General features: G+C 28.8%; 1 long non-coding RNA gene across 3 annotated transcripts; it reads right to left on the bottom strand.

The window, feature by feature from the left end:
- Positions 1-209: 209 nt before the first annotated feature.
- LOC113845899 lies at positions 210-3,097 on the bottom strand. 3 transcript variants are annotated; one of them, XR_003501593.1, is made up of 3 exons: positions 2,882-3,097; positions 1,166-2,794; positions 210-684 (listed from the first exon to the last, which is right to left on the bottom strand). It is a non-coding gene; the product is annotated as an uncharacterized LOC113845899 (long non-coding RNA). The 3 variants fall into 3 exon arrangements; XR_003501592.1 differs by having other exon boundaries at positions 213-730; XR_003501594.1 differs by having other exon boundaries at positions 291-1,080.
- Between the last annotated feature and the right edge of the window lie 14,010 nt (positions 3,098-17,107).

The raw sequence follows: 17,107 nt of genomic DNA, 5'->3' as shown, positions 1-17,107 counted from the left end.
CGCAACTAAAGAACGGATTTATGCTTCCATGAAATAATGCACAGAACTGGCATTGAAACGCTATTTTAAAAAAACTAAGTTAATGCTACCCTTTCGGCCCAGAAAGCAGAATCGGAGACACTCTAATCCTCCCACTGGCTATAAATAAGAACTATATCCCGAGGCCGAAACAGAAATATTCGATCCATGTTTAACTCATCGCAAAATCTGATAAGTATGTCACCGAAAATTATATCCAACCAAAATTGAGAACAATAAAATCTGCGCCAACATAATAGAATAAATGTTCGAAAACAAACTAGAAATTAGCAGCTGAATTATAGATGAGATCACTAAGTGTCTGTGCGCCTGCATGCATTAGTCAAATGGAAACAAAAATTCCCCAGCCAAAATATTTACAAAGACACACTTTGGGAAACTGTTGGGAAAATGTTTCAACATTATCAAAATTAAAATAACGGGTGGAAAACAAACCAGAGGGATAAACTGAGTTCTGAACTACAGAACAATGTCACCCAATAATAACGACCAAGGTTATGAAAGCGTCCACCGATGCAGGGAGTGTGTCATTGCATACCGAAAGACACAGACCGTATACACAGGTATTACAGGAGATAATACAACCGTTTAATGTTGAGGGAGAAGACAGTCAAATCTCCTGATAATTCAACACAACCTCCAGCCCTGCATTATCAAAATCTCCCTCAGATGAGTGAGGATTAACATAAGCCTACAAACACAGAATGAATTGCATCAGGAGCAATGCAACTCCAAAATTTCAATCACCAATAGTGAAGAGCCAACTCAATGTAAATAATATACAGTACCTCCAACTAAACATCAAACATTGAAGCAATAAATACAACATTACACACTAAATTTTTCAATTGCGTGCAGGGAAAAAATAAAAGATAAGAAAACCACCAAAGTTGCACATGAAGAAAGCAATTATACTAGACAACAACATATAAATTGGAGTTCAAAAATTCATATGCTAACATCATCTCAATCTAAATTGCACAATCCCAAAAAAAGAGCATAAAAACTCAAAACCAACTGTGGTGAGCTGCTTCGGAACTCCTGAAAGAGCAAAAAGTAAATAGAACAATATAAGTCTATCCATTGCTATGAACAGCAAGAATCCTCCGGGCTCAAAACAAATTACCTCCAGCAAAGTCTGAAAAGTTTCTTGCTTCACACAACAGAATGACAGCAGCTATTTTTATCCACTAGCATGAATCAGACACATGGAAATTTGGGTGTCTACTCAAGAAAGATGTACTGCAATTGCACAATGCTTGAAAACGGTCAAAGCTGATGATGATCCACAGTCGAAGACTGCACATATACATACAAGGAACCTTGACCCTACAGTAGGTTCTTTTGTTTACAGCCATCTGTAATCCCTGCCTCGTAATCTAGCCATAGGGGTTTTTCAAAACATATAATTCGAACTCCCAAGTATCCCAAGAACAGGAGTACAAGTGCAAATAATAGCTCCATGATACAGTGGCAAGAAGACATCAATCAACCCAAAATGTTATCATACCCTTGTAATTCCACATGGAGACAGTGACTATAGTTGTAACATGGAAAAAATGTAAGTATCCAAGATGCACACCAACATATACATATAACTACTGAATAAATGAAAATAAAACTTTGAAACTAAAGATATTGAAACATGAGACTAGATGTTGCATTTGCAAAGTTTTTATTGTAAATTACCCATCAAAGGACAATAGATAGATAAAATTTTTAAGTAATCCAAAGCCATAGAGTCAACAGAACTAGTTGAGATAAATATATCGTTCGTAAAAATTATTAATATGCCTGATATTTAATTAATCCAAATTTTTGTGAGGCGCAAGATAGATCGCTCTCTTCTGTAAGAGATTGTGTACTGACTACTGATACAATTTTAAATGGTTGTCATAGTCATTTAACTGTAAAAGACTTTCAATTCAATCTAATCATGAAAATATAAGATCACGTGTAACAGTCATAGATATGTGAAATAAATCATGTATAAGTATAGTAATTGCAGCGAAAGCATGAAAATATCCAATAGCTTAGTTTTTATATTGATTGCCTTCAATTTCAAAGCGAAATCATAAAACCGCATTACGAATTCAGGACATGCGAGGTATAACGGCAAATATAAATTGTAAAACTACATACAGCAATTCATAAATAACTCAATTAAAATCAACGAAAGTATGCGTTCAGCACCATGTACCTTGCCCAGTTGCCAATCATTTGTCATTCGGGTTGAGTTGAGTTCCAAAACTATAACCGATTTTAAATCATATGGCTGCTATGCGTGGCGCGTTATAGAATATATAAATTCACAGTGCAGAAAAGAGAAAAAGGAAGAAAATAGAAAAGGGAAAGGGGAAAACGCGATACAAAAGGGGGAGAGAGCCGGGGCAAACAGGGAAAATTGAAAAAAACCCCGAAACCATCCCTCCCCCAAACAAAAACAACAATAATTTTATTAAATCTTTCGGACCTGCCATGCAAGCGCACCTGACATGGCAAAGGTCATTTAACAAGGAAGAGATTGAACAAACAATAGCACAAGCACCGTGTGTGTACCCCACACACACCTCTCTCGCAACCATAACCTCCAATCGAAACAATCAGATCCAAAAACGACACAAAATGTAGTCCCTCTTAAAGGATCATACCAATACAACCCAAATTAAAAGACATATCACATGTTAATTACTGCGTTTCGATTTCAACACGGGACCGCGTAGAAAACCACGACCATCCGCGGCGCTACCAGTACCTATATCAACATAATAACCACTACCGATTAAATGAAATCCAAATAAGATTAACTATAAATAATCGGAAAATCGGACATCTAATTTACCTTATGAGATTCACGATGAGCCAAACTCGGTGGCCTCCTACGAGATCGACTCAACTACATCGAGATCGAAACATCGACGAAACCTGCAGTTAACCATCCCTAAAAAGGATCAAGGTTCGATCCGCCATGTAACAATCGAAACATCGCCGTTGACCGAGAGGAAGAAACGGTTAGGGGCAGAGAGAAAGCGTCGAGTACGATTTACGCGGCAACGGTAGCACGGATACGGATGATGCGGGGTGGTCATTTTATATAGAGGAATCTGGATAATCAACGGCTGTGATTTATCAACAATAAATAGATCCAACGGTGTATATTGGCTGATTTAGTTGTGCCAAAACAAATGTCGAATCGGCGTGCGTTGTTGGGCAAGGTATTCGCGGTCGCAAAGCAAAGAAGGTTCTGGATGAGCAGTAGATATTTTCGCCTAACATGAGTTTGTTTTATGTTTAGTTCAAAAATATCTTCAATGGTATAGGCCCAACTCCAGAGCCCAAGGACATTTAATATGTAAAAGACTTTTGATTTGATTTGATTTTTAAAATAAAAATTAAACATACTCTTAATATTTTATTTAATATTTATTTTCATCTTTATTCTACGTGAGAATGTGAATTTGTGCTATTATAGCAAAAAATAAAAGATAGATTTCTGGTATTAAAATTTTTATACAATCTAATTTCTTCTATTATTTTATTTACTTTTAACCTTTCAAAATTTTATTTATTATTTTCTATTTATATTTTTGAATTTTGAATTTTTATTTTAATATATTTTTATTTATTATTTTAGAATAAGGACTCAAATAAAATTCATTATTCACAATTTATTTTTTATAAATCTCTATCAACTCTTTCATCATTTTTTTCTCAATAACCCTTCCATCAGTTTTAACCTATTATCATTTTGTCCACTCATCTGACCTTCAAAAAAAAATTATCCATTATCTTTAATTTTAAAATTTGTTTGTTAGTTTTTTCTACTATCATGTTCACTTTAAAACTTCCAAAAAAATATATCTACTATCATTAATTTATAAATTATTTAATTTTAAAATATTAAAATTTATTTCATTATTATTATTTTTATTTATTATTTTATAACAAATACTTAAATAAAAATCGTTATTTGTAAAAAAAATATTTAAGATATAATTATACCAATATTAAACTTGCACATTTATGTTACTTAATAATTTTTTATAAAATATAATATTAATTAATCTAATCATTTATTTGACACTTCTTACAAGTATATCAACTTTATAAAAATTATTAAATATTTCATTACATCACTTCATTTTAACACACAATGTATTTTAAAATATAAATAAATATCAAATTGTAGATAACATACTTACAAACATTTATATTACAATAAATTCAATATGCACCATAATATAAAATTCAACAAATTGGTTAATAAATTTTACATCCTATAAAAATTTTTAAATTGTTAATTATATAAATTTGTACCAACAGATTTTGAATATATATATATATATATATATAACTAAAAATAATATATACTCTTCTTATATTCCTTTTTTATTATTATTCCTCTTGTTTGAAATTTTTCATTTACATATTGTTTATTATTTTATTTTTTTTAGAGGTTTTTTTAATTTGTTAATATATTTTGAAAATTCAGTTTTAAAAATTAAAATTTAAAAGTAATTTGAGTATGAATTTTAAATTTCAAAAGATATAAAATCAATTACAAACTTTAATATTCACAATTAATTCACCAAAAAATTTTAAAATTTAATTTTTAAAATATATATTCAGAAATTGAATTTCAGACAATTCCAAAGGAAAAAAAAAGGTGTAACTAATAAAAGCAAGTGGTGCAAAAACCGAACTCCCTCGCATGTTTGTTTAGGCCCACGGTCTGTCTTCCATTCGTTGGGCTTTAAACGACTTTTGCGTCCATATAGAAATGAGTATATGACTTGGAAAGTATCCAAAAAGTAAAAGAGATGATAAAACTGGACTGGCCCCAAAAAAACTGAATGTGGGTAGAGGCAATTACCTTCAACTGTTGTTTATAGTTTCCTTCTCCGTTAAAAAGTAAATGGTTCCTTACTTCTCCATTGGTAGGAACGGAATATTTTTATGTTATTTATTTTGCTTTTTAAACTCATAATGTTTCAATTTTTCTCACCTTAAACAACCATCACAACCCCCTTCTTGCCAAATGTCTTCTAAACTTTATCTTAAACCGCTATTAACAAGCCAACGACCAAGGAAAATAGAGTTAGATCTGTCCATAATCACGAAGAAAATTTCAATTAATTGAGGAGGAAATCCTTTTGATGAGTTTGTATTTCAAAGAATGAATTGAAGATGAACTTAGCTTTGGATTTGATTGAAGGGTTCTTAACATGAAGATTGTTTATGTCCAAGGATTTGATCACTTTTGTGATTTATTTTTATTCTCAGTTTTTTAAATTGTGATTTTTTGCAATTGTTTATCATTACGTATATATTTTGGAAATTTTGTTATAAAAGGTAATCACTAAACATCCATTTAGCAAATAATTTTTGAAGTTTAAGTATTACGATGAGATTATTTTTCCAGTAAGGTAATATTATTGTGTATTTTAAGTAAAACTTAAAATGTAACCAAAGCCCATAGCTTACATGACAAAGTATTCACTTTGTCAATTAAACGACGAAAATTATCTCATATAAATTTTTTATTATCTCAAATAGAGATAATTTTATAAATTTTAATATCTCAAATAGAGATAATTTATAAAAATTTATAAATTTTTATTATCTCAAATAGAGATAATTTATAAATTTTTTATTACATGACAAACTATTTTGATATAATAGTTTATTTAACAAAATTATTTGATTAAAATTAAAGATTTATTATTGTAATAAAGATTATAAAAATAAGAATTATGTCTCTTATAAATTAATTTAAATTATTTTTTATCATATAACTATTATAAATAGAATATTAATAACATGGATAGATCAACATATATGTGATAATATTTATTAAGTGAATATTAATATATTTTATTTATTAATTTATATGTATAGACATAAATGTGATTATTGAACTGATTTAAACAGAGATAATATTATCTTATATTATTAATAAAAAAATTAAAATTGTCAATAAGTCATTTATTATATTTTAATTTTGAACCCCTACTATATTAGATACTTGTAGTATTAATAATAATTCAAGAAAGAATCCATAAAACTTTATGTAATAAGTTTAAGTTCGGTTAAAATTAAGATTTGGCCAAATAATTAAATGAAAGAATAAATGAATTTTTTTAAGTCATTCATGATAAATTAATTTGTTAGAATATAAATACCAAGTTAATTTCATACTCTAAAGTTAATAAAGATGAAAGAAAATGTTATATTATTTTCTAATAATGCTTAGAAATAAAATTATATTACTTCATGTTATCTGAATGTTAAAAAGCATTGCTATATGCCAAATAAATTAATGATCATTAATTTATTACATTATTAAACTTACATAATTACATATTAACAAGAGTTTTAATTTTCGTGAAAAAATAATTTTCTTATTTAATAATTAAAATTATAGAATTTATTTTAAAATAAATTATTATTATATTGTTTATTAGCACCAAAAATATTATAATAAAATAGTGACAGAATATGACAATCAACTAAATTTATTTCAAACGTTGAAACTGCATCTATCGAAAACTGACTTGATAAGAGAAAAAATAATAATTGTTTCACAGGGTTGACGGATTAGCCTCAGATACACACATTACCTTCTTATTTTTGAAGAAAAATTTTAAACTTTCAAGATTTTTGATAATTTTCTCACTCAGATTTCATTGTTATTATATTACAAGCTTGCATAATTTAAACACAAATAAAATTTAATATTTCGTACATTTTGGTTTAGAACGTATTTTACTATCAACCTTCTCTTCTTTTACTATCAAATAAAATGACCACATTTAGGATAAAGAGATGAATTCACTTTTAAGAATTATTAAATCATATATTATTACAGTATATTACATAAATTCTTTAAAATGAAAAAAAAAATCCATACAATCGAACAAAATATCTCTCATTTTGTTCTCATATATATTATTCTTTTTTATTTCACAGTAATCTTGTTATATTGCTTCTTTTGAAGTCCTCATCGAGTACCATCCCCAAAAATAACGTTTTCATTCAATCTATATCACTTCAAAGAAAATAAATATAATTGTATTAAATACTCACAAAAGATTACTTCCAATAAAAAATAATTGTGGTTACAAATTATTATAATAATTCATTCTATAAGAATATACTTAACTTAAACACCAATTTTGTCCAAATGTCTATTTAGAAATAAGATTTTTGAGAGAAGAAAAAATATATTTTCTTATATTTAAAATAATAGTGTTATATAATATTTATAAAAAATAACATAATAAAAAATGTAATTTATGTTAATTTATTGTTTTAATTTAAAAATTATTAAATTAAAAAATATTTGTACATGTAAAAATTTTACTTTCTTCCATTTCTCTCCCCACACATATTTTAAAACGACAAATATCTTAAAAATATTGATAATTCACCATACAATAGTATCAGTGAGACTTGACTTGAATGCTCTTGCCTTTCATTACAGCAAAATTACAAACCGGTTGTCTCATTTTTTAAAATATTTTTTTTAATTATATTTATTATTCCATTTTATTTTATTTCTTCTTTTCTTTTAAATTTATACAGAAAAGAGTTTATTTAATATATTTTGTATAAATATTTAAAAACACGAAACAGAATAAGAACATAAAACATTTCTTGAACCAAACAGCTCCTAAACCTTTTTGAAAAATTAACTTTATTACTTGAAGATTGGTCATAAAGCAAACAAAACATAAAGTATCTCTCCCCATGTGTTTTGTTGTCCAAAATTAAATGGTATGAAGTTCTCTCTCTCAAGGGAAAAAAACATATTAGGAAGAATATTAATTCCTAACAAAGAAGATACACAATCAAACGATATTTGAAATGATATTTGTTCTGACGATATAGTCACAGGTTGCCATAACTATAACCAAAGCAATTATTTATAAACTGGATTTATGAAACAAGGATTAGCAATTGAAGAATCAAGTAAAGGGGGTGTTTTTATATGCACGTATAAATAAATTGTAATCCATTATAAAAACATATAAGAAAGGATAGTGATTAAATTTTAAGGAAATATTTCCCTTGGACTGACAATAAAGGAAAGGATATTTTTTACTTGTCAAGCATCAACACTCATTTAGCATAATATTAGTTATGATGTAAATAAAATATGATTCAGCTTGCTCCAATTATACTTTCATCGTTTGATGTTTTAATTGAGACTTTACTATAGTAAAAGGAACTTGTTTAGTTAGAGTGGATGAAAGTGAACAAAAAGATTTTGTTGTTAGCAATTTTGGGTCATATATATATATATATATATATATATGAGCTATTATTTTATCAGCCAAAATATTAAAGTGGTCTAATTAATTTGTAGAGCAAGTTACTACATGTAAAATTTTCAATTCTTTCTCTCTTTATCTCCATCATAAGAGAAAGTATAAAAAAAACCTAAAATACTCTACATTTGGAAGATCAAATACTCACTATCAATTTCATAACCTTTATTATTTCTAATGGTAAATTTAGGTATGCTTCTGCATTCTATTTTTATCATGAATTAGAATGTAGGTTCATAAAAAAAATCTACGATTGTGCAGTAATTTTTATTTTATATAGATAATCAATGTAATTAAGTACAATTATTATTTGATAGAAAATTCTAATAATTGGTACGAGAATCGCCCATATTTAATTCATATATGATTTTGGAAATTTTGAAATTAAAATTACAAAATTGAAATTTAATTTGGGTTGCGCTAGTGTACATATGAATGAACGCTATCACTTTTGTGATGCTTCAATTTTTATACAATTATGCGTATTTGAAATTACGATGTTATTTGAACATGTACGTAATTTTGCTGACCATATTTTTTTTTATTGAATTTGCATCGCTATTTGAACATGTACATTACGTCAATTTGGTTATAAATTAGGCTATTTGAAATTGTATGATGATCTGAAATTGAAATTGCATATAGGATTCCACCGGTCAAATCAGTTTCCTTTATTTTTATTGGAATTATATGAAATTGGGTATCAAATTCTAATATGAAATTATATGCCAATGCATTGAATATGTTCCTGTGCATTGAAATTATACGAAATTTTTTATAATACTTATTATAATATTGAAATTAGATTCCATTGAAATTGTACGACATTTTGATCATGCTTATAATAATACTAGAATTAGGATACATTGAAATCGTACGAAAATTATTTTTTGGGTTTAATATATCAATATTCAAATTTTAGTTATTGTTAATATATTTTATACAAAAGTTTAACATTTTAAATGAGTTAATTGAATCAAGAAAGTGACATCCCTTGTGTAGATTGTTCATAAAAAACGTTAAATATTTGTATGTATGTTTATCCATGCGAACATTAATTGGCCTAAAGGAAGATTAATATTTGTCCGGATTGCATGCACATCTGTGATGGTAAACATGTGATAATTATGAGGTTTTGCTTGTGAATGATAAATCAATCCAAAGAGAGGTTTATTGTTTGACATGTTTTATTATCAATGTTTAATTATTACAACAAGGATACCACTAGCAATTAATATTACTGTCCAAAGACTTGATATTGATGATGCACTGGGTATCTTGAGATGGGTTATGCCATTATTTGAACATATTGATGATTGGATTTTGTTATGATGTGAGCATAATTGTATTATTTGCTTTGTTCTTTTCAGTTGTTGCTTCTATATCTGCTAATCTGAATTTGGTTCCAATTCTTAATGGTACAAATTTTAAGGACTAAAAAAAGAACATAAAAATTATTCTTGGCTGCATGGATCTAGACCGTGCATTAAGGATTGAGAAACTCTCTTCTCTTACGTATTCTAGTACCTCTAAACAGAGAAAACTTCATGAGAAGTGGGATCACTCAAATCACATGAGTCTTATGATCATTAAGCACAACATTCCTGAGGTCTTTAGGGGTACTGTTTCAGATGATATAACAAGTGCCAAAGAATTTCTTGCTGAAATTGAAAAGCACTATGCAAAAAGCGATAGGGCGGAAACAAGTACTCTTTTTCATAAATTGATTTCCATGAAGTATCAAGGCAAAGGAAATATAAGGGAACACATTATGGGAATGTCAAATATTGCTTCAAAATTAAGGGCACTAAAGCTTGAGCTATCAAAAAACTTACTTATTCATTTAGTGCTAATTTCTCTACCTTTAAAGTTTAGTCAGTTTAAGATCTCTTATAATTGTCAGAAGGAGAAATAGTCTCTTAATGATCTCATTTCATACTGTGTGCAAAAAGAGGAAAGAATGAAGCAAGAAAAGACTGAAAGTGCCCATTTTGCGAGTACCTCTAAAGACAAGGGCAAAAGAAAGATGACTCAAGACTTTAAGAATGAAGTTGTTAAGGGTCCAGCATAAAAGAAACAAAATCAGTATGCCAACTATTTCTTTTGCAGTAAATCTGGACATGTAAAGAAGAAATGTACCAAATATCATACCTGGCATGCAAGGAAAGGTATGTTTCTTATTTTGGTCTGTTCTGAAGTCAATTTAGCTTCAGTGCATAGAAACACTTGGTGGTTAGATTTAGGTGCTACTACTAACATCAGTGTTTCAATGCAAGGTTGTCTAAGTTACTGGAATCCAATTGATTCTGAAAGATGGATATATGTTGGAAATGGCAAATCGGTGGAAGTGGAAGCTATAGGGCATTTTAGATTATTATTGTGTACTGGTTTTTATTCAGATTTGTAAGACACTTTTTTTGTACCATCATTTAGACAGAATTTGGTTTCAGTTTCTTATTTGGACCAATCAGGTTATTTCTGTTCATTTAAAAACCATATGGTTAGGTTGTTTTTTAATTCAGATATTGTTAAAACTGGTTCACTTTTAGCTTATGATAATCTATATTTACTTGATATTGTAGCTTCCTATGGTGAATCCTTTAATGCAGAATTACGTGGTACTAAGCGTAAAATTGACAATATTAACTCAGGAACATTATGGCACAAGCGCCTAGGTCACATCTCTAAAAATAGAGTTGAACGACTTGTGTCAAATGGGATCTTTGATTCCATTAACTTCACAGACTTTGATGTTTATGATGAATGCGTTAAAAGTAAACAGACTAAAACAAAGAAATTTGGTGCATATAGAGCTACGAACATCTTAAAGTTGATACATACAGACATTTGTGGGCCATTTCCTACACCTTCTTGGAATGGTCAACAATATTTTATATCATTCATAAACGATTACTCTAGATATATATACATATTTCTTATACATGAAAAGTCACAATCTCTGGATGTGTTCAAAACATTTAAAGTTAAAGTTGAGAATTAACTCAACAAAAGAATCAATAGTGTCAGCTCTGATCGTAATGGTGAATATTATGGCAAATATGACAGTTCAGGTGAACAACGTCTAGAGCTTTTGGCCAAGTACCTAGAGGAATGTCGAATTGTCCCACAGTACACCATGCTGGGGTCACCTAGCATGAATGGTGTGGCTAAAAGACGAAACAGAACTCTTAAGGATATAATAAGAAGCATTATATGTCATTCTACCTTGCTAGTTACTCTGGGGAGAGGCACTAAAGACTGCAGCTTACATTCTAAATATAGTGCCAACAAAGGTAGCTGCCAAAACGCCTTATGAGTTTTGGATTGGGCGAAAGCCTAGTCTGAAACATTTTTATGTGTAGGGTTTAGGGTTTAGGGTTTAGGGTCTAGCTGAGGCAAGGCCTTATAGGCCAAATGAAAAGAAATTGGACTCTTGAACAGTGAGCAACTACTTTATTAGTTATTCTGAAAGATCCAAGGGCTATAAATTTTATGATCTCACACTAAAGACAATTTTTGAGACTGGAATTACCATATTCTTTGAGGATATTGAGTTTGGGGGGAAGAATAAGGTTAGGGACTTTGTCTTAGAGGAAGAATCGGTAACACTTATAGAACCGATTCAAACAGTTGCTTTTGATAAAGCAAGTTCAGAACCTCCACAAGACATTGTTATTGAACCTCTTACTCAAGATGATTTGGTTGTTCATGAAAAACAAACTCAAAATCCTCAAGAACCTGTGCATCATGAGCCAATACCTGTGCGGAGATCCACTAGAGAAAGGAGAAGTGTTATTCTAGATGATTACATAGTATTTCTTTAGGAACATAAGGAAAATAATGGTATGATGGAAGATGACCCAGTCAATTTTCGTCAAGCCATGCAAGATTCCAATTCAGAAAAGTGAATTGAAGCAATGAATGAGGAGTATAAGTCTATGCAAGATAATAAAGTTTGGGAACTTGTCCCATTACCAGAAGGTGTGAAACTCATTTGTTGCAAATGGATATTTAAGACCAAACAGGATTCCAAAGGTAATGTGGAGAGGTATAAGGCTCGTCTTGTGGCGAAGGGCTATACCCAAAAGGAAGGGATTGACTTTAAGGAGGATTTCTCTCCAGTTTCATCGAAAGACTCTTTAAGACAATCATGGCTCTTGTCGCACATTATGATTTAGAGCTCCATCAAATGGATGTCAAGATGGTGTTTCTCAATGGCAACATTAATGAGACAATCTATACGATGCAACCAGAAAACTTTGTGTCAGGAGACCCAAAGAATATGGTTTGCAAACTGACAAAATCCATTTACGGACTAAAACATGCATCTCATCTATGGTACCACAAATTTCATCAAGTTATTCTCTCATTTGGTTTCAAGATGAACCTTGTTGATGATTGTGTGTATCAAAAATTCAGTGGGAGCAAGTATATTTTCTTGGTCTTATATGTTGATGACATACTGCTTGCGACTAATGATATAGGCATGTTGTACAAAACTAAGAGATTTCTGTCCAGAAACTTTGAAATGAAAGATCTTGGTAACGCCTCCTTTGTATTAGGAATTCAGATACACCGAGATCGATTTCGCGGTACTCTTGGATTATCACAAAGAAACAATATCGAAAAAGTACTTCAAAGATTTGGTATGCAGGAATGTAAAGCAAGAGATACCCCTGTTGCTAAGGGAGACAAGTTCAATCTCAAACAGTGCCCAAAAGGAAATTTGAAAATTCAAGAAATCCAGAAGATTCCCTATGCATCAGTTGTAGGGAGTTTGATGTATGTCCAAGTATGTACGCGTCCGGATATAGCATACACAGTTGGGGTATTAGGCAAGTATTTAAGTAATTCAGGAATGGATCATTGGAAAGCAGCTAAAAGGGTTATGAGGTATTTGAAGAGAACAAAGGATTATATGCTTATATACAAGAGGTTAGACCAGTTGGAGATCACTAGGTATTCTGACTCAAATTTTACAGGTTGCCAAGATAGTTTGAGATCCACTCCAGGTTACATTTTCATGTTAGCTGGTGGTGCAGTTTCTTGGCGCAGTGCCAAGCAAACCCTTACTGCTTCATCCACTATGGCAGCAGAATTTGTAGCATGCTATGAGGCATCAAATCATGGAATATGGCTGAGAAATTTTGTCATAGGGCTGCAAATTGTGGAAGGAATTGAAAGAACACTTAAGTTATCTTGTGATAACAAATTAGTTGTATTGTATTCTAACAACAATAGGAGCTCGACCAAATCAAAGCACATTGACATCAAGTTCCTAATTGTTAAGGAAAGGGTACAAAGTGGACAAATTTCCATAGAACACTTAGGGACAAACTCCATGATAGCAGATCCTCTTACTAAGGGACTTCCACCCAAGGTCTTTCATGAGCATGTTGCTCACATGGGTGTTTTATAGTTTGAGGAATCTTTGGTTTAGTGGGAGTTAGTCACTTTTATGTATTTTATGTTTTATGTTTGATTTTATGTATGCATACATTGACTTTTGGATATATTTGATTATATATATATATGTATATATATATATATATATTATATATATATATATATATATATATATATATATGGTTTGTTATTCAGTTATTACACTTTATAGATTAAGGTTATTAAATGATCTCATTAAGGTAAAGTAGGATCAGTTAAAAATAGACGTGTATAAGTCACTTTCACGTAATTTTCATGCTACATATTTCATGATGAGTCTATATCATTTGATTCTGTCAGCAATTATGATCATTGATGTGTTTAGTTGTGATTGATACAATGAAAACTGTTTTGGTTTTATGTGTTGATGTAATCAATGGACAAGATTTTTGGAATATGCTGAAGGCATGCAATGGCAATTTTTGAAGGATTGTAAGGATATATATATATATATATTACATAATTAAATGTGTTAGGGCCATTATTTTATTAGTCAAAATATTAAAGTGGTCTAATCAATATAAAGTTTATGGCTAAGGGCATATATGTCATAAAAGGTAATTGTGTAGATACCATTAGTAATTTATAATTTGATGAGGGGCCAAATTATAATTATCAAATTTGAGGTAATTGATGGCAGTTACAAATACAAGGGTTACAGTCTCCATTTGTAGAGCAACACGTAAAATTTTCAGTTCTTTCTCTCTTTATCCCCATTAGAAGAGAAACCCAAAAGAAAACCTAAGGTGCTCTACATTTGGAAGATCAAATATCCGCTATCAATCTCATAACCTTCATTATTCCCAATGGCGAATTTAGGTACACTTCTACATTCTATTTTCATCATGAATTGGGATACGGGTTCATAAGAAAATCTATGATTGTGCTGTAATTTTTATTCTATATGGATAATAACATATGGTTAGGCACAATTATTGTTTGATAGAAAACTCCACCATTTGTTACTCAATTGCAGAGGGTTCATATCAAAGAAATTTTTGTTAATATTGATAATGGTTTGCTGTAGTTTAAGAAACTAAAGAAGAACCAAACTTATTTAATTGATGAGTAATTACAAAGGAAATAACCCAACTCTAAATCGCAATCCAAAGGTAGCTTTGAAGAAGTCGAGAGGGAACTAATCAACTATTGCAAAATAATAAGTTGACTTAAAAAACTATTTTAAATCAAGTAACAAAATATTCATTTTGTAGGGTGGGTTTACATGATTAACATGAAAATATGTGCCATTAACTATTGAACTTTAATCAAGGAATAAATTTGAATTCTCATACTTTTTATGCCAACAAAATATCGTAATTATTAAATAAAAATTATTAAATATTGTATATATCATAATTTGATAAATATGAGTTTAATATTTATGTTGTAAAATAGTAAAAAAAATATTAAAATTACAATAAAATGTTTGTATAAATTTTGTTTTTAATTAAGTCGCACATATGTAAATATTTATTATTGCAACAAATTTAAAAAAAAAACTATAAAAAGATGTTAATTTTACTACTTTTAGAGATAGTAGAAATGGTTGGATTTTAGACTTTTACAAGAAAAAAGTTTAAGATAAGTAAGTTTATTTTATTTTCTTTATAAAGTGGACATGAGTTTTTAAGATAAAAAGTAAGAAAAAGGTCACTTGAAAGAGAATTTATTTTCACGAGAGAAGAAGAGATAAAATCATCTTTGCACAAACTATGAACAATAATGATAAATTTACATTTGTAAAGTTTTTCACTGTTGGATTAATCTGAAACTTTGGCAACAATTTTATGATATATAGTTTTTTATATTGAATGGTTGAATCATTGAAAAGATATTTGTTATGCGATTAATAATATTCATACAATAACTTGATTTTCTAGATATTGTCATCTTGTTAGTTCTCATTTTGTAAGCTTTTTTACTTAGTTTGATTGACGGGTTGTAATTATAATTTATATACTTAATTGAGAGTTTATTGTACTTTTACTTTAGTATAATAGAGTTACTTTTTTACCATTTAAATAACTCATAATTTTTACCTTTCAATGTGTTTTTCACGTTAAATAACTTAATGCCTTCATTGTATTTTATTATTTTTAATTATTATAAGTTGAAAAATCTAATACATTACAATTTTTTTTTATTACATTTATGTTGACGTGAAAGTAACCTGTATTGTTATTAATTCAATGAGTAGCAATTTTATTAGAAAATATTGTGTATTCTCTCTTCTCAATAAATGATAGTATTAGACTTAATTTATTAATTTTGAAAAATGATAATAATGCAATCTATATCCTCTCCTATTGTAGTAGAAACTGAACATTCAGGCAATTTTATGCAAATTTTATATGTTTTTTATGAGAGAAAGAAGATGAAGGATGGTTATGGAGGAAGAGAGGGCTGAGGATGAGGAGAGGGATGCTACAGGGTGGAGGTGGAGGAAGAAAGGTGAAAGAGTTAAATATGGAGAGAAGAGAAGAGGTAGGTATAAGGGTGGGGGTAAAGGAAAGAGGGAGTTGAGAGAAAAGAAAAATAGTTGAATGTGGAAGGAACAAAAAAGTTGAATATTGAAGCTAGAAAATGAATGTTAGGCATGAAAAAAAATGAAAGCATAAAGTTAGAGGATTGATTGCAGATTATAGAATATAGTTTTATAATATTGATTAATATATAATATATGATATTAAAATGATAATAATTATTTAGAGTTTATTATTAAATAACATAAATTTATTTAGTTAAATTGTAAAGTTAAATAGATTAATTTGTTTTAGCCAAAAAAAATATAAAATAAATAAATATAGATATTGATATCTTTATTTATGATTAAGTAACAGAGTTAGAAAATTAAAAATATAATTTTAGAAGTAAATATAAAATTTATAAAAATTGAACATGTACTATTTTATTATTAGAATAAAAAATAATTATATTGACATAATAAATTCTGCGAGTAAAATTTGAGTTTTTAATTAATAGAAATATAATATTGTTAATTAGATATAGTTAATTACGATGAAATAAGAAATTTAGCTGTCCTATTTAATAAATTTTAGAGTAAGAATAATTAGTTTTGATTAGTTATTGTTAATTATATGTTTATTTATGATGAAATATCATAATTAAGTTCTGTAATTAAAAATTTTATAAGTAAGAATTCAAATTATAAGTAAGTTTATTTAGATTTTTTTATGATTAAATAACAAAAAAGATCTTTAAATTAAAAATTTAAAACAAAAATATTATTAATATAATTATTTTAAAGAAATTATTGTTAATTAGTTCTA

The sequence above is a fragment of the Abrus precatorius genome, unplaced genomic scaffold (assembly GCF_003935025.1).
Source record: "Abrus precatorius isolate BTA unplaced genomic scaffold, Abrus_2018 Scaffold8, whole genome shotgun sequence".
Lineage (NCBI taxonomy): Eukaryota > Viridiplantae > Streptophyta > Magnoliopsida > Fabales > Fabaceae > Abrus > Abrus precatorius.
The sequence above is the reverse complement of the archived record's forward strand: the minus strand, read 5'-3'. Positions and strand labels throughout refer to the sequence as shown.